At 43.2% G+C, this 27281-nt stretch overlaps 1 protein-coding gene and 1 pseudogene across 3 annotated transcripts in view; one reads left to right on the top strand and one right to left on the bottom strand.

Annotated features, from left to right (window-relative positions):
- The window catches only part of LOC135048735 (uncharacterized), a 1076079-nt gene that overhangs the window by 445140 nt on the left and 603658 nt on the right, over positions 1 to 27281 (top strand). The gene's annotated exons all lie outside the window — the stretch shown is intronic.
- Positions 24229 to 24347, bottom strand: LOC135052748 (5S ribosomal RNA; annotated as a pseudogene).

The raw sequence follows: 27281 nt of genomic DNA on the forward strand, positions 1-27281 counted from the left end.
TCGCGGCCGGCGAAATAATATTAGAGTCAGAGGCCTGCCGGAGAGCGTCCAACAAACAGACCTGGTAAACGCCTTATCTAAGATATTCGGGGAACTTATTGACCTGGCCCCGAACAAAGACATTATATTCGATAGAGCCCACAGAGCCCTTCGTCCTCGAGGCTTGCCCTCCGACAGACCACGGGACGTAATTTGTAGGCTCCACTATTACACCCAAAAAGAGGATATAATGAGGTCGGCCCGTCAACTAGACAGCATTGAATTTCAAGGAGACAAGATTCAGATATTCCCTGACCTTGCCTGGTCTACTTTACAACAACGTCGCGCCTTGAAACCTCTTACGGACTCCCTCAGGAAGCTCGAGCTGAAATACAGATGGGGCTTTCCATTTTCCCTCCAGGTCTCTCATGGCGGCAAAACTGCGAGTCTTTCTAGACCGTCAGACTTACAGGCATTCTTTACGATTCTGGGTATCCCCCCGGTCCCAACTCCTGACTGGGACGCCTTTCACCACCTGCCGGACTTGCCCGTGGTACTCCCTCCAGATGACGCATGGCAGCAAGTTCACACCCCGCGGCTGCGGGGATCCACTCCTGGCCCACGACATTCGAAGCCTCCTTGATTGAGAAGCCTCATCCCGAATGGATGTAAATTTGTCTGCTGAATATGTTATACATTGAGTTTTCTCTTTCTTTATAGTGCAATGTGTTGCTCACCATTGTGATCGGTTCTTGTTTTTTGTTTTTGTTTGTATTTTCTTTTTTCCCCTTTTATCTCTTGTTGTTTTTGTTTGTGTAGATGGATAACAGTGCACGGACACTAAAGCCTATTTGAAACCCGACTTGATAACTTGAGGCTTGTCTGTGCGCTCTTATGCCATTATATATACTCATATATATGTATGCTTTATTTTTCATGTTTCACATATGCCTAGTGCACACCTCGGTAATAACGTATATTTAACGAGTTTCTATTTTGGGAATGGTCGTTGTCCTGAACCCCCCGCAGGACCCCGATATGCTGCATCCCCTGTTTCTTTGGACCGGGAGCCGGCAGGATTCCGCTCCTGTCCTTCTTGCAGCAGTTTTGGTAGTAATACCGCTTATGTTTAATGTTACAGTGCTTTTTGGCGGGGATTCCCCCGCCACAGCTTTTTCTTTCTATTTCTTTGCTCTTCCTTTTTTCCTATCTCCCCCCCCTGTTATTTTTCCCTCACCTTTCCCAGGGTCTGCCGAAGAAAAGACTATCGTGAAACGATTGGACCTGACTGATTATGGGGGTGAGTGATTTACACGTAACTACCCTTAATGTCAAAGGGCTAAATGTCCCTGAAAAAAGGTCTAAACTTCTTAAATGGCTTAGAGACGAGAAAATAGACGTTGCTTTTATTCAGGAAACACACTTCAAGATGGGACACGCGCCGTCCCTAAAATGTCACTATTACCCGCATGTTTTCCTGTCCAATAATTCGGCTGGTAAGACACTGGGTGTAGCCATCCTACTTGCCCGCCATCTGCCTGTCCTCAATGTAGCCTCCCACAGAATAGCTGAAGGTAGGGGGTTGCTGGTGAAATGCGACATACATGGCCAACGCTTCTCTTTTTTAAACATATATGCCCCTAACGCTAAACAACCCTCCTTTTTATCCTCAGTTCTAGAAGACGCGGAATCTCTATTGGAGGGGGTGGTAGTGATGGGAGGTGATCTGAATTGGACCCTGGATCCTCGCCAGGACAATTCTAAAAAGATCTCCTGCAAGCCAGAAAAGGAGCATAGGGGAGTGAGACGTACTCTGCTCGACCACCAGCTGATCGACACTTGGAGATTGACACACCCTACTGATATAGATTACACCCATTTCTCACACCCACACCAGACATATTCCAGGATTGATTACTTATTTTTGAGTCACCGACACTTGCACCTTCTGTCTGATGCCTCTATAGGACAGATTGTATGGTCCGATCATGCCCCAGTCAACCTCACCATACGCCTCCCTCCCAACACACATCGCCAATGGTCCTGGCGTTTCAATTACACTTTCTTACAAGATGCAGACTGTAAGTCTCGAATTGATAACGCCTTGGACTCTTATATTTGTACCAATGACTTAGACGATATCTCCAAAGTCTCAGTATGGGAAGCACACAAATGTGTCATCAGGGGGGTTTGTGTTCAAATAGGATCCTTTCGCAAAAAGCAGAGGGAGAAACTCAGAGAGGATTTACTGTCTAAAATACAATCTCTAGAGCTTCTACATAAAAAATCCCAAACCCCACAACACTACACCGACCTCGAAACTGCTAGGGCAGCTCTGAATAAGTTACTTTCAGATAGAGTCAAGTTTTCCTATCGGAAGTGCCGTAGCAGATATTATCAATGGGGCAATAAGCCTGGAAAATTACTGGCCAAAGCACTTAGAGAACAACGTGCTCTTTCTTTCATTCATACAATTAAAGACCATCATGGCCAACCCCAACACCAGACATCTCACATAGCCAGGGCCTTCAAGACATATTACTCTACCCTGTATAACCTCTCCGGCCCAACCGGCAGAATTGACAGGTCGTCCCATCAAAAAGCCATAGCTGACTATTTAAGGACCTTACATTTCCCCACACTGACCGCAAAAGAAGTGGAAGATCTAGACGCCCCTTTTTCCACTGAAGAGGTTCAGAGAGTTATTGAATCCTCTCCTAATGGCAAGAGTCCCGGCCCCGATGGATATACTATTGCCTATTACAAAGCTTTTAAAGACAAATTAATCCCCATACTCACAAGAGCCTTTAACACTATATCTGATCAATCGCCCTTCTCCCCACAATCTCTCGAAGCCCATATTGCAGTTCTACCCAAAGAGGGTAAAGACCCCAGTCTATGCTCCAGTTACCGCCCAATCTCCCTATTAAATATTGATATAAAGCTTTTCGCTAAATTGATCGCAAATCGCCTTAAACTACTGTTGCCTGGTCTGATACATGGAGATCAAGCTGGGTTTGTTTTAGGGCGAGAAGCCAGGGACAATACCACCAAAGTGCTCAGCATGATCCACTATGCTGGTCGGCTCTCATCCCCATCTATCCTACTGTCAACAGATGCAGAAAAAGCTTTTGATAGAGTGGACTGGGACTTTATGACCGGAATATTGAGGCATCTGGGACTTGGTGGCATCTGTCTCCACAGAATCCTATCCCTCTATACCTCCCCATCCGCGAAAATTAGGATTAATGGCACCCTTTCTGACTCCTTCCCAATCTTCAACGGTACACGACAGGGATGCCCGCTATCCCCATTGCTCTTTGTCCTCTGCATGGAAGCACTAGCCCGAAGCGTTAGGGCTAACCCAAACATTTCGGGCCTGTTAGTAAGGGGGACCGAATACAAACTGGCATTATATGCCGATGATCTACTAGCAATAATCACGAATCCGGTCACATCTCTGCCAAACTTAATGGTGGAGTTTGAGAAGTTTGGAGCCCTCTCTAACTTCAAAATAAATTATTCCAAGTCTATTGCTATGAATTTAACCACTCCTCCTGATATAGTAGACAGCCTGAAACAAGCCTTCCCCTTCACCTGGCATGATCATAAATTAAAATATCTGGGGGTGTTGCTGACCAATGACTTATCCAAAGTGTTCTCCCTAAATTTTAAACCCTTATTATCCAGGCTTCGTTTAGACTTCCTGTTGTGGAAAAAGCTGAGACTGTCCTGGTTCGGAAGGATCAACGTAGTAAAAATGAATGCCCTCCCCAGGATTTTATTCTTTCTCCAGACCCTCCCGATACACATCCCCCTGCTATGGCTTCGAGATGTCCAGAGGCTTATCCGTACATTTGTGTGGGGGGGTAATACACCTATATTTAAACATGATACTCTGTTCAGGAGAAAACATCAAGGGGGGCAACAACTCCCACATATCCCTAACTATTACCACGCAGTACACCTGAACAGGATACTGGAATGGACACGTGCCAAGGATCGCAAACAATGGGTCCTCCTAGAGGAGGGTTGTCTACCATATTATATAGAAATTGCACCTTGGCTCCCTACCCTCCCGAAGGTGTCACATCCCACGGTTTCTCCCACGCTCAGATTATGGGCCAAGCTGAGATCCCAGAGTTATATATCCTCCAAAAGGTCCCCTCTAACCTCTTTTCTTTATAACTCCGAATTTGCCCCAGGCCTTCAAGGGACTGCTTTCACCCCATGGGCGGAAGCTGGGATCTTTAGAGTCGGTCAGCTGGTGAGCTCGGGTAGGATGCGCTCCTTCTCAGATGTTCAGTCCTCTTGGAACCTACACAGTGCTGAGTTTTGGAGGTTCCTGCAGGTCCACCATTTCATATCATCTCACAAGAGCTTCTCTGACGTAACTAGAGACCTCACTGGATTTGAGAGACTATGTATCTCCCCCAGTTCACCTACACATACTATTTCACAAATTTATACGTTGATTATGGAAAATTTCTTCCCGCAACCTCCTACCTTCTTGGCTTCCTGGGAAAGGGAATTGTCGGGGCTACCTACTCAAATTAACTGGGAATCCGTGTTTAAGAACGCTCAGGCGAGTTCTCTATGCATTTCGACACTAGAGACCCTTTACAAACTTATATATAGGTGGTATAGGACCCCCCGTGTTCTTAATAGAATGTTTCCCTCTCTTTCGAATATGTGTTGGAGATGCAAAAATGCCCCGGGGAGTTTTATACATATTTGGTGGGATTGCCCTCTTATAATTCCATTCTGGACAGAAGTATTTGAGTGCACCAAACAGATAGTAGGTGACGAAATCCCGAGAGACCCAGATTTCTGGCTACTTAATCACACCCCCGCAGGATCACACTCCTACAAACATTCCCTGTTAAGACACCTTTGCAACGCTGCTAAAGCGGTGATCCCAATTCTTTGGAGATCTACCACTCCACCCTCAATTAAAATGTGGTTCACAAAGATTGACCACTTCTTGGACATGGAAGACCTGGTTTCCTTCTCATCCGGGAAAACAGTTAACTTTATAGCTATTTGGTTTCCCTGGTACGACTTTAAAGACACACCGCAGTATCGGTCCTATATTGCGACATAACCCCCCCTCATGTTGGTAAACAGGCCCATATTCATATTCATATCTGTATCATTATTCATACCCACACCCATATTCCAACAACGCTGTTTCTGTACTATGGCCCAGACTCAGAAGTGGTGGAGATCACCCATACGCTCCCCAAATAGTCTGCCCGCATCACGCAGACCGACACACCTGACCCTGCCCACCCTAACCTTTCCCGGCTTATCCTCTTTTCCTCTTCTCTCTTCTTCTTTTTTCTTTTATCTCTTTCCCATTCATTGATGCTGTTTTGATATTATGCTCTTCACTTATAAACTTTAATGATGACAGAAATACAGACAGATATTCATTGACTAATGTGTGGTGTACTGATAGATATATGCTACGCGATATTTTGTATGCCCTCCTTTTGTTTTTGAAGATGTTTCTGTAATGTTCTTGTATACTGCTTTGACTAATAAAAACAGTTTACACAAAAAAATTAGTGGAATATGCAGCATTAACATCTTGTGACTGAATTTGCGGTGATAGATTATGATCCAGTAATTTTATGCAGTTAAAAATATATGTCTATCCTTATACAGAATTACTGTCTCTATATCCTTATAACTTTAAAGAAATTGTATTTATTTGGATACATTTATACGTATATATATATATATTTTTTTTTTCGAGGTCTTCATTCTGTTATGGTAATTATAAGACTAATGGCTATTTTAAGAATTGTTATTTTCGATAGAAATTAAAACAATGTGGTACTTTATGGCTATAGGACACCTATTATTATTATTATTATATTATAATATATTATATATATATTGTATATTTTATATGTATGTTTATTATTATTTGTGTTCTCTACAGAGAAATATATACTTTTAAATAACTATTTGTGGAGCCTCTCACATGTCCTTACTAAATGAAAAAAGATTAGACCAACCAGTTCCAGCTTCATATAAACAAGTGTGTTTTAATACTAACAAGTGTCTGTTGATTTAATTCACCTGATATGGATTTCAATTAGTGGAGCAACATCAGGCATGTGTTTCAATAATTGGAGAGCTCCGGTGTATAAAGATACCTAAAATCATGGAGGCGGTACTTCTGATGAAACAGCCCCGGTGTTAGAGGCTGAGAAATGCGTCAAGCATCCCGCCCGACGTCTTGTCCGGTATCTTGGGTGTTCAACATTCAATACACCCGCAGCACATTCAGCGGTTCCTGCTACGGAAGCACGAGCGAACGGCTCCTGACTTTGATCAGCCGCGGACGGCTCTCTGGTCTTGATTAGCCGCGCTCTGAAGTGGTCCCGTGAAGCGCAGCCTTCAACAGTGTTACCGACACCTTCTGCTGTGCCGCTGTCAGCGGTGTGGGCAGCCGGCGCCCACTACAGGAAAGGTACCAAATAGAAATTTCATTCATTTAAAGTCGGGTAAGCTTCATTATACGAGACTGCACCATCAGTGATTCAGCTAAATCATCACTGCACACTTATAGAAATTTGCACAATTAAGCTACCCACAGCAAGTCTGCCGTGATTTGGATAAGACTGTAACATACAAGCTGATTATCATCATTTAACGCTTCACTGTGGATGGACTTCCTAAACAGTATCTAAGGAACCCATGTGAATCAATTAGCCCATGCATGGAGCTTAACCCTTTAAGTACTAGTACATTATAATTGCTGCAGCATCTATTGTAAATTAAGTGGTTATGTTCCTTTTAAGGGTGACTATTTGGAATTATTAAATGGTTGGTATATACTATATGTTGAATATTCCAAGATAAGCAGTTTATTTTAATAAGATTGTGTTAATTATTTTTAATAATAAATTTTATTATACTGTTCAATGGTAGCGCTTCTCTGAGTATTTATTGTTCTGTGTATTTTTTTGGGTTGTGGATCAGCATCTCAACCTTGGGAAGCTGCAGCCAGTGAACAGTTCAAGTATTTTAGGTGTCTTATAGCCATATCTCCTAGCGCCCACCCACTCTCCCCTTTTTTTGAAGTCCTAGAAACTGCCTATATACTGTGTATTGGGTGAAGTACATGTCTGGGACTGAGTCTTCTGTTATTGGTCCAGGGGAGGGTGATCTCTCATTCATGATGTGTAATTGGTCAGTTCATATGCAAGCAACATCCAGCCTTGAAGATGACATCATAGGGATTAGCCACTGGTTTCTGCTGCACACATGCTGTCTTTGTTCTAAGAGTGTCTTTAGATTTCATACATTTAATCATAACTAATCATTGCATTGAGCTACAATCTAACCACAGCTATCAAACCAACACACTCATTCCCCTGATCCTTTTGACACCAAGCATGACATGTTTATCTTGTTCCGTTCCAATAATACATATATATCTGATGTTATAACTCTCTTATATAAATACATTATAATGTCTGATGCTTGACATGTTTAATTTATGTGTTGTATGAAATATGTGTTGAATATAGCTTTGTGGCCTGTCTGTTTGAATGCATATGCTATCATATATCCTGTGCATACTGCATGTATGCGCACAAACAGAGACCTCTCTGTTTGGAGTTTGTATGTTGTCTGTATGTAATATTTTTGACTTCGACATCTCCCTCTATGGGTGTCGTGGACACCCATAGGGGGAGAATCACCTACCTAGACGGTATTCCGGCGGCGGCATTGTTCTCCTGTTGGGAGTTTGGCGTAGGTATTGCGACTGCCGGAATCCCGATGGTCGGTATTTTAAACGCATACCCCGGTATTATTGATGTTACCCTGCTCCTTTGATAAAGGTGAACCATGCCTCACTTAAGCAACAGGATCTTTAGTTCAACTACACTAAACTAGAGTAAAGTCCTCTGGAGTGTATACATACGTACCCCATGCCGTCAATTTCTCTTCATACCATTATTTTATACTTTTACATTTATGAAATGAGAAGCTGTAGAGTCTGGTAAGGCTTAGTTATCTAGTCAAAGGAATGATATGTTTTATGTAGCTAGAAAAAAATGTATGTACTCAGAATATTTTGAAGACCAAAATATATTGCAAGAAAAGTAGTAATAAAATTCAATGTGCAAGTTCACTGATGCTTTCCATCAGAAGGCTGTGATAAAAAAAACTATCTATCTATCTATCTATCTATCTATCTATCTATCTATCTATCTTTTGAAGTGACCCCCTTAATGTATATTAATGTATAGGGTGAAACCCTATCACCAATGAAAACACCCTTTTCTTGCCAGCCATAGGGCTTTATCACTCTATCATAAATACAGTATGCCTTTAGTTTACAAGCTATTGTATGTAGAATAAAATGACAGAGATAGGCAGTAACTTGGGACTGATGGATAGAGATATTGGGTGAAAGGGGTTGGGTTTGTTAAAAAATACAGATGCAGCATCCCAACAGTGTGAAACCTGACGGGTAAGTTTACTTTCCCCCAATGGCCTCCTAACCCTAATCCTCCCTTCCCGCAACCTGTACCCCCACCCCCACCCAATTCGTAACCCTCCATGGTGGTGCCTAATCCTAAACCCCCCCTTCCAACAGCCTAAACCTAACCCCACCCCGCAGCCTAAACCTAACAGCGGCCAGCTAGTAGAACGGTTGGGATTCCGGATGTCAGTATTTCAGCGTCGGGATTCTGTTTCCATTCGGGATTCTGGCACTGGCATTGTATCTGGATCCTGGCGTCGGGATCCCGGTGAAAGTTCCACTTGTGCATCAGCCGAAGAAGTGACTTGGAAAGCCTAATGAGCAAATGCATTATTCCAGTGAAAAGGCATATAAAGGTAGAGGATCCACCACTGACATACTAGCTGAAAATGTGAGAGTTCATTACTGATGGTTTATAGAAGTTGACAAATGACACAAAGTAGATACAATGAGAAGCAGGAAGATGAACTTTATTGTAATCACTAGCAAAAGACCAGAAAATATGGAAAGACAGTTTATGAAAGTTAATCAATACACATACTATGGCATTTCATAAGGTATATCAGGGCATCTACTCACAGTTGCAAAAAAGAGAATCCAGTTCTAAAATGAAACCCTCTACTTACAAACTGTCAGATTATTTATTTTTTGTGGGCACAGGACTAGGACCACGGGCAGGACTGGTACTAACTGGAGATTTGGATATGATACTAAATAGGAAGAAGAGCGGAGTAATACTAGGCTGAGGGACAGGTGTGCTACCCATACTTGCCTACTCTCCCGGAATGGCCGGGAGGCTCCCGAAAATCGGGTGACCCTCCTGGCCCCCCCGGAAGAGCAGGCAGGTCTCCCGATTTCAGTGGTCCTCTCTGCCCGGCCGCCCACTTAGCGAGTAAAGTGGGCGGTCCGGGCAGGAGATGACGCGATTCTTGTTGAATCGCGTCATCATAGCCACGCCCCCTGCTGTATAATGCCGGTAATAACGGCATTACACAGCGGGGGGGGAAGGGGTGGCTTGCATGACGCAATCCCGCAGCCACGCCCCTGTCCCACCTCTGCCACGCCCCGTCTCACCTCTGGCCCGCCCCCCTCTGGACGTAACCTCACTGCCCGGCCCCCTGCTGAGCCGATCTGGCTGCTCTCTCCCGGAGAGAGCAGCCTAGAAGTCGGCAAGTATGGTGCTACCTGATTGAAGCCTAGAACATTACAGCATAAATGGTGCTTGATGGTTGTGACAGGAACACTATGGCACTAGGGATGTGTGCCCTCTGCAGGTAAGATTTGGAATGAATTGCTGGAAGCCTGTAGACAGAAGTACAGTAGATACTTGCAGGATGGTACTAAGCAGACTTGTATAAGCTGTATACAGGAATACACAGGTTAACTGAAACTGCATGATGATTAGTAGATGATGATGAAGTGCAAGCAGGAATATACTGGTGGAAACGGTGCACACAAGTAGAGGTTGGCCGCAGTTAGGTGTGTGCAGGTTAAATCCACAGGCAGGTATGTATGCTGAGGTAGGAAAGCACACTTGTGTAATCAGGGAAGCCTGAGCACTAAACTGAATAGCAGAAACAAGAGAACACTGGCACAGTGCTTGGAGATGGACACACTGTTTGTTACAGTGTAACAGGTATTGTAGGTTGGTAATGATCTGCACTTGGGGGTATATTTACTAAAAGTCGATTTTGGGTCTATTTAAAATTGATTAGAGTAGAACCAACATCCCCCAAAAAATCGACCACAGTGTTTCTATTCACAACAGATAATTTACACTTGATTTTTAGATCCATCCTGTTTTCAGTGGTGCTTTGGTTTCTATTTGAAGCCCTAAATGTGCTCTATTCACCCTCAATATAAACAAAAATCAACTCAAAATCGACAAAATTATACAAAAGCATTCCTATTGGTCAAAACAAGACACATGCACTGTATTACCCACAAACACCTACATTCCTGGTCTAATTTGCATATCCACGATTTTTTCAAATCAATGCTGTGCCTTTAAAAGCAGTATTTATGCAACCAGAGTGCCCCACATGCTTCTCTCACATTTTTTCTTCTTCATCATAATAAGGTTTCAGACAATTCCACATGAATTAAATCAAATAGAACTGTGTGGTAGTCACTGGTGCTCTCTCTATTGGATGGTGGTCACAACTATTCTTTATTGTGTGGCAGACACTGAATGCTCTCTGTATTGTATGGAGGTCACTGATCCCGTCTGTTTCATACTGGAGTCATTGTGATGTTCTAAGTATACTGTAGTTTGGCAGTCACTGCAATGCTCTCTGTATAGTATGGTTGTTACTGTAGTATTCTGTGGTGGGTGAGGTATTGTGGTAGGACAGTAGATTTGCAGCATGAATGTACAGCTGGCAAACCAACCTGCATTAGCTGCATGATGCTTTCATGTTGTAACATGGACTAGAATCTCTGAGGAGTGTGTCCAGCCCTTGTTGAATCCATGCCACAAAAATTCAGGCTGCTTTGTGGGCAAAGGGGTTCTAACCAGTACTAGAAAGTTGTACATATTAAAGTGGCTACTGCCTGTAAATGCCCCAAGTGGATACAAAACAAAAAGACAGCTGTCAACGCTTGTCTTTTCCACTGCGACAAAGTGTATAAATCTCATTCCTCTTAACCTTTTAGGCTAGGGATGGGATCAGTGGCTGGCTGGGCCGGGGGGAGGGGCAGGGTGTCATCTGCCCCCGAGCTGGTACATTTTTTTCTGCAGTGAGGGCCACCATCGCTTACTGCACACACATACTTGATAGCTAGGCTGTAAGCAAGAGAGTGCTATCCGTCCTTCTGATTGTGTTTATAACACAATTAGAGCGTCCAAGCAGCATTCGCTGCTTATTGATTGAGTGTCTGCCCATCACTCACATCTACAATATTAAAGGTGTGGGCATTCACATTCCACTTTAGAAGGGTTACACAGCAGCAGCAGCCACAGTAGCTGCTCTCTGGCTTACACTATAGGAACTTCCAGCCAGGGGCCACGTCTCCTCCAGCATCACAGAGGAGAGATGGACCCGGCGTACTGAAGAAGAAGAATGAACGCTGAACAGACCTGTGACCTCAGCTGTTGAAGTGATAAGAAGTGCCACAAGTCAAGCAAGGGAAAAAGGAGAGGTGAGCGTCTACCACACACAGTACTAGTGAGTGTTACAGTTTGTACTATGCAGCAGTGTAAACTGCAGACTGAGCTGAGGCAGAGCTCACTGGGTACAAGGGGGGCCCTGACACATATACAAGTTGAGTCTCCCTTATCCAAAATTCAAAATCCAACATTTTTTGTCCCCTACTGATATAATGACATATATATTATATATTATGTGTATATATAGATATATTATATAGATATATAATGTGTGTGTGTGTGTGTGTGTGTGTCATTATCTTAGTAGGGGAGCCAAAAATGTGTGATTTCGAATTTTGGATAAGGGATACTCAACCTGTATATAGTGATGATAATTCTAATAATACCCTACAGCACCCTAATACCCTACAAAGCCAAGAGAAACCTCACATCCTTGTACAAAATGTAACATTTATTTCTACTAATACCTCCAGGGCCGGCGACGGGGGGGGAGGGTCAAAGGGGACACCTGTACCAGGCCCCAAGACTAAGAGGGGCCCCAAGGATACGCCCCTTAGTGGCCGGCAGTTATGTGAGCCATCTTGTCCATATAGAGCAGCGAGCTGTAGGCGGAGTGACAGGAGCCTCTCACACAGAGTGACTGTGTGGTGCGAGTGTGCACCCGCTCTTCCGGGTCCAGCTCAGTTATGGGACATGGCAGCTGCTCTGACCAGGATTCCCGTGTCCTGTGCCGGCCTCTCCTGGAGGGGTGTGATGTCTGCATGGTACCTGCTGTGCGGTGTTCGTGTCTAGGAACTGGGGAGTGCAGTGCAGGTGAGTCTTTTCCCATGTTAAGAGTGGCTTATATATAATCTGAGGGGACCCCAGATACAACACTGTACCGAGCCCCAAGATTTCTGTTGCCAGCCCCCTCCCCCCTTAACCAGTAATTTGCAAACCTTTACATTACCCTCTGCTGTAAGTGAGATGACACTAACTGTATAGCTTGTAGCAAAGACTTGTCACCTGTGCACCAATCGATGCCTAAATGGGATTAGAGTGTCCAAAGTGCTGAAATCTGAAGGTCATTGCCACAACCAGTAGTGTGTACCCTTTCCTTCATTTCTAAATTTCTACAGCCCAATTTTTTTAAATCCCATGGGTCCCTCTCCTGGGAAACATTGTGGACAAGATCCCATAGGCCATAATCGCTAATGCCATCTGAAAATGGTGTTAGCTACCGGGAAGCATTACAGAGCCTGGTAAGTATGTCAATTATACAGCCCCCATTGGGTTTTTTTGCGGTCAGAAATGGAGGATTGCAGCAGATACAGTATCTTCAATATCTGCTGTGGTCCCCTCCTAGATACATCACTGGGATGCTTCATATTTGCGGGATCATCTATTTTCTGGGGATATCCTACAAATACAGTATTTGTTAATAAATATCCCCCTGAACATTGTAAGGCATTTTGTCACATGGAAGCAGTGACAGTTGATGTGAGTATAGAGAATTGCTGTTTTGTTTATTCTTTACTGGCTAGTCTTAAATTTGATTGTGTGCAGTTTGGAGGGAATCCTTTCAAAATGTTACTATGGGGGTCACAAAGTTCTAGTTAGGCCTCTGTAGTGTATACCAGTCACTGGAATGGTCCCTGTATAGAATATTGGTCACTATAGTGCTCTGTGTATTTGCAGGGGTCACTAGAATGGTCTCTGCTTTGTTAGGTGGGTTTAATAGGAGTTGTATTTGTATTTGTTTATTTCATTGGCTATTGATGTTTATAGGTTTTATTTGGTCACATTCGATTTCCCATTGCAATGGGCAGATAGAAAAACCAGGACCAGCTAACCCTGAATTGGGACCATAGTGTATTGCCCTCTCCTTGAATGTCAACACTGCTTCATAGGTACTATGCAGAGCAGCAGTGAATGGGAAATACTTCCATACGTTCAGCCAGGGCCGAGCACCCAAATTGAGACTGTCCCACCTATATCGAAACAGTAGCGTGGGATATCTAATAAAAGGATATATATTTTCTCAGCTAGCTAGATCATACCTCCCAACTTTTTCTTTGCTCCCGAAAAGGGGGCGTGGCCGAAGAAAAGGGGGCGTGGCTTCATGGAGGACCCACACTCGCGAGCCACGCCCCGTTTTCGTCACTGAGGGGGTATGCCCAGCTCTCTGTGAGCCGCTGGCATGCCCCCTCTCCCTCTGACTCAAGTGAATAGACGCTGTGCGCATGCGCACAGCGTCTATTCACCGCTGCTCTGCTAAGCAGGGCAGCGAGAGTCAGAGACTCCCAACTGCCCACCCCCACCGCGGGACACTGCGGCCCGTGGGTGGGACAGCGGGACAGTCCCCAAAAAACGGGACTGTCCCGCGAAAATCGGGACAGTTGGGAGGTATGAGCTAGATGACAGTAGCTGAGATTTTGAAGTTAAGGATATGTATAACACTTACAGTATGATACTTATATGACAAACTAAGCACATTTTTTATTGTAATTTGCCTCAGATATAAAATAATCTTTGTAAAATCAGTTTCAGTATGTGTTACACACAACTCATAATACATGCTGATGGACTGAGTCAAAATGGCTGGCTTAGTCTTGGTGCCATGCAGCAGTTAGTCAAGTTGATGTGTCACATAAGGTTGGGAACAGGCCGTCTAGAAAAGCAGCTGAGGTATGTGCTTAAAATAGCCAGGAAAATAGCAGAGCTCTATGTAAGAAGCAGCTGAACACTAAGTCATAACAAGCTCTGTCTGACTATCCTCATTTCCTTCTCACCAAGGGAGCATGCATTTACAGAGGTATAACGCAGTTCATATCACTTTTCTATTTAACTACTTACTGCTTAAACAATTTTTGAATTTTGATGTGCTCAGTACAACATTTTATTCTAGGTTCAAATTACGGAGGCAAAAATAAAAGTGAGGATAGAGAGTTTATTAGTAGCTCCACTTTGGGGACTTTGGGTTATCAAGGTTTGTTAGCAAACCAAAAAAGCACACTAATGGGCAAAACAATGTTGCACTGTAGGTGGGGCAAATGTAACATGTGCAGAGAGATTTATATTTGGGTGGGTTATATTGTTTCTGTGAAGGGTAAATACTGGCTGCTTTATTTTTACACTGCAATTTAAATTTCAGTTTGAACACACCCCACCCAAATCGAAATCTCTTCGTGTTACATCTGTCCCATCTACAGTGCTACATGGTTTTGCCCATTACCATTAGTGTGCTTTTTTTGTTTGCTAACAAACCTGAATAAGGCCCTTTTGGGTTTTTTAGGGTTGAATTTGCAAAATAGTCCTGAATGTTCTATTTCCCTAATATAACATTTCTCCTGACTGAGCTTGTTGGCTAGATAAACTCTAACCAGCATTTTGTGTCTTGAATATACGATTATATGAATATTTGAATAACATTCACACATTTAAAATGGGCAGTTGCAGAAATTTAAAAATATATAGAGAGTCGATTATTAAGAAAGTCATAAAATATACACTGCTCAAAAAAATAAAGGGAACACTTAAACAACACATCCTAGATCTGAATGAATGAAATATTCTTATTAAATACTTTGTTCTTTACATAGTTGAATGTGCTGACAACAAAATCACACAAAAATTATCAATGGCAATCAAATTTATTAACCCATGGAGGTCTGGATTTGGAGTCACACTCAAAATTAAAGTGGAAAAACACACTACAGGCTGATCCAACTTTGATGTAATGTCCTTAAAACAAGTCAAAATAAGGCTCAGTAGTGTGTGTGTGTGGCCTCCATGTGCCTGTATGACCTCCCTACAATGCCTGGGCATGCTCCTGATGAGGTGGCGGATGGTCTCCTGAGGGATCTCCTCCCAGACCTGAACTAAAGCATCCGCCAACTCCTGGACAGTCTGTGGTGCAACGTGGCGTTGGTGGATGGAGCGAGACATGATGTCCCAGATGTGCTCAATTGGATTCAGGTCTGGGGAAGGGGCGGGCCAGTCAATAGCATCAATGCCTTTGTCTTGCAGGAACTGCTGATACACTCCAGCCACATGAGGTCTAGCATTGTCTTGCATTAGGAGGAACCCAGGGCCAACCGCACCAGCATATGGTCTCACAAGGGGTCTGAGGATCTCATCTCGGTACCTAATGGCAGTCAGGCTACCTCTGTCGAGCACATGAAGGGCTGTGCGGCCCCCCAAAGAAATGCCACCCCACACCATTACTGACCCACTGCCAAACCGGTCATGCTGGAGGATGTTGCAGACAGCAGAACGTTCTCCTTGGCGTCTCCAGACTCTGTCACGTGTGCTCAGTGAGAACCTGCTTTCATCTGTGAAGAGCACAGGGCGCCAGTGGCGCATTTGCCAATCTTGGTGTTCTCTGGCAAATGCCAAACGTCCTGCACGGTGTTGGGCTGTAAGCACTACCCCCACCTGTGGACGTCGGGCCCTCATACCACCCTCATGGAGTCTGTTTCTGATCATTTGAGTAGACACATACACATTTGTGGCTTGCTGGAGGTCATTTTGCAGGGCTCTGGCAGTGCTCCTCCTGTTCCTCCTTGCACAAAGGCGGAGATAGCGGTCCTGCTGCTGGGTTGTTGCCCTTCTAAGGCCTCCTCCCCATCTCCTGATGTACTGGCCTGTCTCCTGGTAGCGCCGCCATGCTCTGGACACTACGCTGACAGACACAGCAAACCTTCTTGCCACAGCTCGCATTGATGTGCCATCCTGGATGAGCTGCACTACCTGAGCCACTTGTGTGGGTTGTAGACTCCGTCTCATGCTACCACTAGAGTGAAAGCACTGCCAGCTTTCAAAAGTGACCAAAACATCAGCCAGAAAGCATAGGAGCTGAGAAGTGGTCTGTGGTCACCACCTGCAGAACAACTCCTTTATTGGGGGTATCTTGCTAATTGCCTATAATTTCCACCTGTTGTCTATTCCATTTGCACAACAGCATGTGAAATTGATTGTCAATCAGTGTTGCTTCCTAAGTGGACAGTTTGATATCACAGAAGTGTGATTGACTTGGAGTTACATTGTGTTGTTTAAGTGTTCCCTTTATTTTTTTTGAGTAGTGTACATATTTAGTCCATAAAGTTCATATTCATAGAGGCTCATAGAAATTCATAAGGAGTTCATAAAGTTAATAAAAAGTTCATAAGAAAGGGGTAAGTTCATAATGTTCATTTAGACCTACTGGCATTAGGGTGTTTAATGTTTGAATCCAAAACATTTCCCTTTGTGCCAATTTTCTATCTATATCCCCTCCCCTAGGGCCCAATGTTACATGTTCTATGCCTTTAAATGTCATGTGGTCGGGGTTGGAGTAATGAATTTTATTGAAATGTTTGGGAACAGAATGGTTGTCCATTTTATTTTTTATCGCTCTGACATCTTCCTGGATTCTTATCCTGAGGTTCCTCTTCGTTTTTCCTATGTATTTACAGCCACATGAACATTTCAGGCAATAGATGATGTATGTTGTACAGCAGTTGATCAGATCTTTGATTTTGTATGTTTCAGAATTGTTTGAGGCACTGAAATTCTTGCAGTCCTTATGGGTATATTTACAGATGGTTACATTTGAAGAAACCTTTGTATTTGAGCCAGGAGTCCTGTTGTTCAGTTTGAATTGGTCGGAGCATGCTGGGAGCCAAAATGTCCTTCAAGTTCCTTGCTTTTCTGTAGATGGTCTTTGGTCGATCTGGTAGTATTGGGTTTAAAATACTGTCCATCTTTAGGATGTGCCAATGTTTTTTAATTGCTCTTTCTATTTCCTTTTCTCCAGCATTATAAGTGGTTATGAAGTTAAGTTGTTGGTTGTCCCTTTTCTCTTTCACTTTGTATGTTAGTAAATCTTCTCTTTTCGTATTTCTGGTTTTTGGTTTAGCCATCTCCACTGTATTTAGGGGATAACATTTCTCTATGAATCTATTCGAGTAAATTTCTAGTTAGTCTACGAAGTCTTCCTCTTTGTTGCAGTTCCTCTTCAGTCTGCAAAATTGTGAATAGCGTATATTGGTTTTCCATTTTTTCAGATGCCTGCTTTTAAAATGGAGGTAACTATTCTTGTCAACCGCTTTGACGTAATTCTTAGTCACCACATTCTCTCCTTCTGACACCAGTATCAGGTCCAGGTATTCTGTTTGGTTTTCATGAATTTTATATGTGAAAGAGAGATTATAATTATTCACGGATAATTGTTGAAAGAAGTCTAGGAAGGATTCCCTGCTACCCTTCCAGATTATGAGAATATCGTCTTTGTATCTACGGTACATTACGAGATTGGAGCGATACATGTTATTATTATTATATATTTGCTCTCTCTCCCAGCTCCCCATGTGTAAATTGGTGAAACTCGGGGCAAAAACTGTACCCATTGCGGTTCCGCATACCTGTAGATAAAAGTCATTAAGGAATTTATAATAATAAAATTAATTAGCAGACAGATAAAATCCTTGTGACCTGTCTCCAGGTTGGGGTCACATTGCAGAAATTCCATGCATGATCTAATTCCTTTTTCATGCTCAATAGACGTATAAAGCGATTGGATGTCTATTGTGACCCATAAATAATCTTGTTCCCACTTTAGGTCCTTTAAGCTGTGTAGTACTGCCGTAGTGTCTTTAACGAGCGATTCCAATTCCATTACATATTTATGCAGAAATACTTCAATGATTACTTGGTGATGAGAACTCTTATAGAAGACTGGACAAGTATCCCACGGGGGCCTTCATATCGGATCTTAGATCAATTCTGCTGGATGGCCTCAGAGCAGGCTTCATCAATAAGGAAGAGTATCAATTCATGATCAAGAATAATCCAACCATCCCAATCTTCTGCTTCCTTCCGAAGATACATAAAAGCCTCACCAAACCTCCAGGTCGCCCCATAATAGCCGGAATAGAATCAGTTACTGCAAACATATCAGAGTATGTTGAAGTATTTCTGCATCAGATTTAGACTCTGACATGGAGGAGTCGTCAGCCCTCTCTACTAAAGCCAACATCGCCTCTGTTCTGGCGGAAATCAAGGGGTTCCGCCAGGCCATCCAAGACTAGGTTCACACGGCGGTCTCTGGCCTGCAGTCAGAGATAGCCGACGTTGCAACCAGGGTTGACGCCCTTGAGAGGAAGCAGGAGGAGATTATCAGCTACCAACAGATGTCCGAACAAGATAATCTTCAACTTGATTGTGACTTCGTGTTGCTCGCTGAACAGCAAGAAGATCTGGACAACAGGGGGCGCCGGAACAATCTCAGAGTCCGTAACATCCCAGAAACTGTTGAACCGGCCCATCTTGAGGACTACCTGCTCCGCCTCTTTTGTACCCTCGCCCCTTCTATACCTGATGATATGCTACTCTTGGACAGAGCACATCGTGCCCTCAAACCTCGCTCTCAGGCTCCTGCCAACCCGCGGGATGTGATCCTCCGTTTCCACTATTTCAAGACAACAGATCGTGTCTGCTCTCAAGCACGACGTTCCCCCGAAATTGCCTTTGAGGGAGCGAAATTGATAATTTTCCAGGATCTATCTCCGCTTACTTTGGCTAAAAGACGTGAGCTGAAAGATATCACCAAAATATTACGGGACCATAATATTCGATATCGCTGGGGCTTTCATTTTAGCTTGCAAGTGCACGCCAATGGCAGAATCATCTCGGCGCGCTTTCCAGATGATGCTCTACGTTTGCTTACTCAACTTCAACTGCCGGCCCCCGATCTGCCACAACAAGTATATCCAAGGATGTCGGTTCAACACCCTTACCTCCGAGGGCACCGAGAAACGAATGGCACACAGTCGGCCCACGATCTACTCCTTCAGTGGTGACCTGAGTTTCTTATTCCCTTTATGTACCTCACCTTGTCTCCCTGTTTGGGACTTGGGTCTTCTCCCTGGTCTCCATTCCATATAGTGGAATCTTTTTGGGTTGAGTCCCCCTAATCGTACCATTATGCTATGTTCTCACGCTAGTAGTGTACTCCATGTTATTATTGTTACTATTCTTGAGTAATCTTCTATTAGTACATGTGTTAGGTAGCACTGGTTATTTGTTGCAACCTCTACCTTGGTTTAATAGCATTTGTATATGACATATATGACCAATTGTCTCCATGTTATGCATTATGTTCTCCTTGTCTCCTTATACTGTACTGCTGATACCTCTCCCCCCCCCCCCCCTTTTTTATTGTGGAACAATCTTGATGGTATTGTTGGTTTTGGTCCCTTCTCCACCGCTTTATCTTCCCTTCCCATGTTGTTACTGGACGCAAATCCACCCTTCATACTCCTGCTGGACTGTATTCTGTTGTTTCTTAAACTCTTTTAAGATTCTCTCTAGTATGTGTTCCTCCCCCACCTCTGTCCCCTCCTCACCCTGTCCTACCTTCCTGGTAACTTCTTCATACGTTGTCTTTCTCTAGCTTTGCTTCGTCTTTCTTGCAGCCCCTATTACACCCAGGGCTTCACCCATTTACTGTACCCTTACTTGGTTTAGTTCTCCCTCGCCTGGCTCTTTGACCTTGCACCCCACATGATCGTCATGACCGGCTTCGGACACCCTGGGCTACTTAGCCACTCCTTTCCATGGGTCCGACAACGTGGGCAGGAATTCTCCCAGTCCACACCTTTCCCCCTCCCCCTTTCTCCCTTTCTTCTCTACTCCTCTTTTCTGCTTTTGATTTCTTTTTCTTATTCTGCTCCTTTTCTTCTTTTTTCTTTTCATGAGGCCGATGTCCGGGTTCTCTCCTATTTTCAGTACATGCTTATCTCTCCAAATCCTACGTGATGGCAATTAAATTTTTGACTTTCAACGTTAAAGGTTTGAATTCACCTCAGAGGCGTTCCACTCTCTATTGCACCCTCCGTCGCCTTCAGGGTGATGTTATTTTCCTTCAGGAAACCCATTTCACTGGTTCCAGTCATCATGAACTCAAATCCAAACACTTTCCCCTCACATTTCTTGCGTGTGACCCATCCCGTAAAAAGAAAGGAGTGGCTATCCTATTCTCCAAACAGCTCACCTTTGTTGCCTCCGCTATATTGGAGGATCCAGGGGGGCGCTACCTCATTCTTGTAGGTGACCTTAATGGCACATTATTCACATTTCCCAACGTTTATGCCCCTAACTCAGCACAACCTAGCTTTTTCCAGGCCCTGAGCTCAACTCTGTTCCAACATAGGAGGGGTAGAGTAGTCATGGCGGGTGACTTTAACACTACCTTGGACTCTCACTTAGATAGGTCTAAACCTGTCCCACGGTCATCATCTAACTTCATACGCAATAATTCCCTTGCCTTACAATCATTTCTCTCTCAACATCTTCTTTTTGACGCCTGGCGGGTGAAGGAGACCTCCGCCAAGGACTACACCTTCTACTCTCCAGTTCATGATGTCTATACGAGATTGGACATGGTTTTCCTAAGTGCCGAACCTGCGCAATTAATTTTAGATTCGTGGATCCCTGATTAAGTCTGCAGCATTCGCCAGGAAAACCAGGTCTAAACGACTTTGTGACCTCATGGATACTGTGGCCCAACTATAAATACTTCATAAAACATTGGGGTCCTCCGATGATTATCGCAAGCTCTTGGCAGCCAGAGGAGAACTTAACCTTTTACTTACGGCTGACGCAGAAACCTCTCTTTGCTGGCTTAACCAAACATTTTACGAAAAAAGCGATAAAGCCGATAGGTTGTTAGCATCCCGACTCCGTGCTAAAGGGTCACAGAACAACGTCTTATCGATCAGGTCTCAGTCAGATGGGCCTGTTCACGATCCCACCAGTATTGCAGAGGAGTTTAGGAAGTTCTATGCACGCTTATACAATCTCTCGTCTTCTAGTGCTGCTCCCCCTCCTACTGCTGACGCTATACAGGCCTTTTTATCTTGTTGCAACCTCCCCAAGCTATCTCCCACCAACCTTGACCCTCTATGTTCTCCGATCCTGGTGCAGGAGATTTCCACTGTGATTAAAAACCTTAAGCCTAATAAAGCCCCCGGCCCAGATGGCTTTGCTGCCAAATATTACAAGACATTTAACTTTATAATCTCCCCTTATCTGATGGAGGTGTTCAACGATGTGATGTCGGGGGGTTCCTTCTCCAAAGAAGCATTGGAGTCCAGGATTATTGTTATTCACAAAGATGGCAAGGATCCCTCTAACTGCGCTCATTACAGGCCCATTTTGCTCTTGGACACCGACATTAAGATTTATGCGAAGATCCTCGTGAACCGCTTGAATAATGTCTTGCCCGGCCTGATCCACAACGATCAAGTAGGCTTCATACCTGGTCGCCAAGCCAGGGACAACACTAGGCGGATTATTAGTCTTATCCATTCTCTTAATAGCTCTCGCACCCCTGCTACTGTGTTGGCCCTGGACGCAGAAAAGGCCTTCGACCGGATCAGTTGGCCCTTTATGACTTAGACCCTGCAGGCCTTCGGTCTCACGGGTAGCTTTCTTTGTGGTGTCCAGGCCTTGTATTCCTCCCCCTCAGCTAGAATTTCTGAGTGGGATTCTTTCCTCTCCACTCTCCATAGCCAATGGCACAAGACAGGGGTGCCCCTTGTCGGCCCTGATCTTTGCCCTGGTTATTGAGCCTCTAGCTGCACATATTCGCCTTGCCACAGATATTAATGGTGTTTTTCTCAACAAGGACGAATACAAAATTTCTTTATTTGCGGACGACGTCCTTTTTACCTTGACATCCCCTAATACATCTATCCCAACCGTCTTTAGGTCCTTGGAGGCGTACGGTGCTCTGTCTGGATATAAAATAAATCTCTCTAAATCGGAGGCGATGGCCCTTAATCTGTCCCTGCTAACCTTAAAACTGTTACGTCGTGAGTATACCATGACTTGGCGAACTTCCAAAATTAAATATCACTATAATTCCCTGTCTGCTGCCAACTTTGTTCCTCTATTTAAGACTATCAAATTAGATTTATTTAGATGAAGATGCCTCATTATCTCATGGTTGGGCAGGATTGTAACGGTTAAAATTAACATTTAACCGAGGTTACTTTACCTCTTTCAGACCCTCCCTGTCCAGGTGCCTAGAGCATCCTTACTACAATTGCACAGATGGTTAATCCAATTTGTCTGGCGACTCAAACCACCCCGCATCAGCTTTATAAACCTTCGCCGCCCTACATCCAACGGTGGAACAGGGTTTCCTGATATACACTTCTACTATTATGCATCTCACCTCAGCCAAGCAATAGCTTGGTTCACCTTTGCTCAAGCTCCTCAATAGGTCACCTTAGAGGCTAATTTCTGCAAAGTTTTCGCAATGTCCTAAGTCTTTGAGTTGGCTCCCTCAGACAGACCTGCTCTAGCTCGTACACACCCCGTTATAGCCTTTACATGTTCAATCTGGGACTTCTGCAAGACTCATTTCGCTACTACTTCCTTCCCTTCCCCCATCACTCCCCTCTGGCATAACCCGGCATTTCCTCCAGGCTTCAACTACAGACATTTTCGTCTGTGGTGTGAGGGGGGCATTAGAGTCATTCAAGACCTATTAGACTCAAACGGCTGCGCCTCTCTGGACCTCTTACAGAATAGACATACTTTACCTGCTATTAGCTGCTTCACATACATCCAAATTCGACACTTCTATAATTCACTCCCACTTAACTCGATAAACAGATCTCTGACGGACATTGAGTCCCTATGCCTCAACAGCCCCCTTCGCAAGGGTATTATCTCAACGCTCTACACATATTTACTGCAAGTTAACGCCCATGCTACCCTGAACCATGAGATTCAATGGGAAAAAGATCTGGGTCCCTCACCTGATGAAGACACATGGGGGTATATGCAATTGCGGTCGAATTCCCGAAAATGTAAAAAAACGGGGCATTTTCGACACAAAAAAAAAATCGACAATGCAATACAGTACTTTTCGACAATAAAACTGACTTTTCAGATTCGACTTTTTGCAATTCGACATTTTGAAAATTCGACATGTCTGCAGTGGTAAAAATGCGGCAATTCGACAAAAATATATTCAATTGAAGAATGTCGATTCGACTTTAGTGCTTTTCGACAGTAATATCGGAAAAGGGGGGGTTTTGGGTTTGGGAATACCGCACAGGATCAAAAAAGAAGAAAAATATAATAAAAGCAGTAAATAAGATATTAGCTCCGAGAAAAACTGACTGATTAGACGGTAGTCTAAGATGAATCACCTTCTACCATCAGAATGAATCTCTATCGGCAGACAAAAATGGTGATTGTCAGCGGTGCTCCCAAAGGTCCAAACGTATTTGGATTTAGGAAAAGAAGAAAAAATTACCTTGGGTGGGAGCACTCATTCCCGGAGAGTTATTTGTAGATATGATGTCTGTATGAGTAGTAATGTGATAATGAAAAAATTAAAACATAACTTTTAATAATCTATATATAAAAGGCTAGGTACACTAATGGAGTTTACTGTAAAAGAATTTTTACTTTTGTTTTAAAAAACACAAGATACCCAATTTGATAATAAGATGGCTGTGAACTTTCTTAAGCCATACATAAAGTTAAATCTGCGAACATATTAATGGATTGTTACTGTGATAATTCAGTATCTGGCAAGCAAATGCCCATCCCTCCGTGGGTTCAGTGCAAACACCCATTCAATTCCACTGGAGACCCACAACACCTGGTATTCCCAAATGGTCTCCCACTGAAGTACTGACCAGGCCCAACACTGTATCGCCTCCAAGATCGGACGGGATTGGGCATACCCAGTGTGGTATGGTAGTGGGTGACGTATGGAAAAGGGCAGAGATTGCAACTGATTGCGGGATGTGTGTTATTGTGCCAGTTTTAGCCAAATACAATCCTCCTTAAAATTTGTTGACCGTCATTGCACCAATTTAGCGACCCAAACACATGGGTATGCAGAGGTTAAATCATATGGTCAACAAGAGTTGATAACATAAGCCTCTATTGTTTTTGTTCGTAGCGTGAGGCAAAACAAAAATAGTAGCCTATTATGATTTAAGGCATGTATAAAGAACAAACACAAAATTCCAATGAGCCAAGTGTCTGTTATTGTAGATTAAATCTGTCAGAAAAGCAAAAATTGAATAGTATCAACAATGGAAGGATTAGCTAAATTAGCACACAGATATATAGGTAGATGTGCTTCAAAGCAATATGTATTTTGCTGCAATAGGTTTTAGACAGTGCAAACCTATATTTTGCTGCAATAGGTTTAGACAGTGCAAACCATGAACACTCGCATACCAGCAGCTGATATAACCAATACAATTGTTGCCATAAATTTAACATAAGCTGATACTTAGAAGCCAAATGTAAACTTTTTATATAGAGAAAGCACACATTGTTGCAGCTACCACTGCCCTGCACTGTGTTATAATTATATATTCAATTTACAATTTTAAAAGATACAAAACAGCCTAGACAATTTGCAGGCAAAAATTAGTGGCTAAATGCCACAAGTAATAGTGCAGTTAGTCATAGATAGCACCTATGATAAATTGTTGTGTGCTTGACAAAGAAAAGGACGGCTATTTTCCGTATATAAACCATGAGAAGCAGCTCAAATAATTATCAGACAAAGAATTGGCAACTGAATATCACGGGTAGCGGTGTAACTATTAGTGCACAACACCTATAGTTGGTGATTCTAAGCATGTGCTTGCACCTCAAAACCAGCAAAATGAGATTACCCAAATAAATATTGGGTTGATGGTGGTAGTGGGGGCAGTGAACAGGGGGGAAGGGGGAGAGAGGATACTTATGCCGTGCGCCTCCCCGTCCCGTCGAGTGCCGCCGAGCCGCCTATGTCCGTGCGGTGTGCAGGCTGGCCGTCTCGCCCGGTCTCCTGTCCTCCGTTGCTGGTCTGAGACTGGTCACGTGAGAGCGCTCTCCGTGACCCACAATCACGTACCCAACGTACGTTTCGCAGTCAGCTTGTTCACGGGTAGCGTGAGCATAGTGGCGCTGGCAGCAGCAATATATTGGGAAGTACCACCAATAGCGGCTGTAGTGGCTGGATTAACACAGCGGAATCAAATATATTTAATAATGCCGTGCCTGACGCCAGGGGAACTTGGGCTTAATACAAGACCCATCTGTTCTGGTTAATTGAATGGGAATTAACAGCTTAAACATGATAAGAGTATTGCGTTTACAAGGAGCAAAAACGTGTTTGAAGGAGAGTAAATTTGCCGTTTGAAAGGGGTTTGTTATGTAAATTAAAAATAGCCTATGACCATGATATAATTATATCGATTAGGGAATGTAGAGCCGGAAATACACAGAGGCACCGTAATATCTCTAATCAGAGATAATAATGTATTAATTGGTGGTTGAGATGTATACTTAGTAAAGAATTGATAACTTGGTTAATCAGTGAGAAAAAATGCCGGTAGTTGCTTAATTAGAGGATACAAATTGAACTACGAGAACCACTAGCTGAATTTGGTGCTGATTGCTAATAGTATTGACAGGTATTGGAATAGGATAATTATATTTTGTACCATTTAATGAAAAAGAAATATTTGTGCAGAAATTGTTACTCTTTACTGAACAAGAAATGGTAGGAAAGAGGAAATGGATTAAGATTGTAAAGGAATAAAAAATTTGTATTGCAAGATGTGAGGGGATAGATATACAATAATGGTGATTGAGTGGTAGTATAGTAGTTAAGTGTGTAAGAAAAATGATAAAAATGTGGGAGCTTATATAATTGGAAAAGAAATTGGAAAAGAAAGAATGAGGTGTGCTGAGTGTGCATAAAAATAGTAACTGTATGCATAAAGCATGCTGATGTGAATCCTGAAAATATATGTAAATAAGATGAGGTTGTGTGATAAGAATATATAAATAAATAAAAATAAAAATAAAAGTGAAAGTGAACTAAACCCGGATTCCAATCAAAAGTGTGAGAAAGATTTTTATAATGTGAGATGAAAAACATGTGATACTTGAATGTAGTGAGTAAAAGTGCATGTTAACAGTAAGAAGAAGAGAAAGAGAAAACATTTTTTTATATTGACTAGAATCTAAGGAATATATACATGATCAAATTGGGAGGAAGGCACCAAAGTTTATTGTTTCATTTAGTCCCTGCGGATGCAGAGAATCTAATTTGAAAGTCCATTCACATTCCTTACGTAGGAGTATGTTGGTCAAGTCACCTCCACGTATGCCCATTTTCACTTTTTCTAAACCGCATACTTTCAATTCGTCCCATCGACCGGCATGCTGATGCAAGAAATGACGTGCCACAGAGGTGATCTGCTTCATTCTTTCAAGGTCTTTGGTGGCATTTCGAATGGAGCCTATATGTTCCAATATCCTTTGCTTGAAGGGTCTTGTAGTCATCCCTACATATCTTTTATGGCAACTGCAAGAAATGCAGTAAACCACGCCTTCTGTGGAACAGTTAATGAAATGTCTGAGTTTAATATTCTTGCCATATCGGTCTTGGATATTGTCGGTCTTGTGGATGTACTGGCAAGCTTTGCAGTGGCCACATGGGTGCGTGCCAGTTGTGATCTGTGGCTTAGCTGGAAATTGTTGGAAATGGCTGGTGACCAATCTGTCTTTAACGTTTTTTGCCCTCCTCCAACTCATAGAGACTCGTGGTCCTAATTTTTCAGATAAAATGGGGTCTAAATGCAAGATCCCCCAATGTTTCTGAATGGCTTGTTTCACCTGGTACCATTC

This window comes from Pseudophryne corroboree, chromosome 2 (assembly GCF_028390025.1).
Source record: "Pseudophryne corroboree isolate aPseCor3 chromosome 2, aPseCor3.hap2, whole genome shotgun sequence".
Taxonomy (NCBI): Eukaryota; Metazoa; Chordata; class Amphibia; order Anura; family Myobatrachidae; genus Pseudophryne; species Pseudophryne corroboree.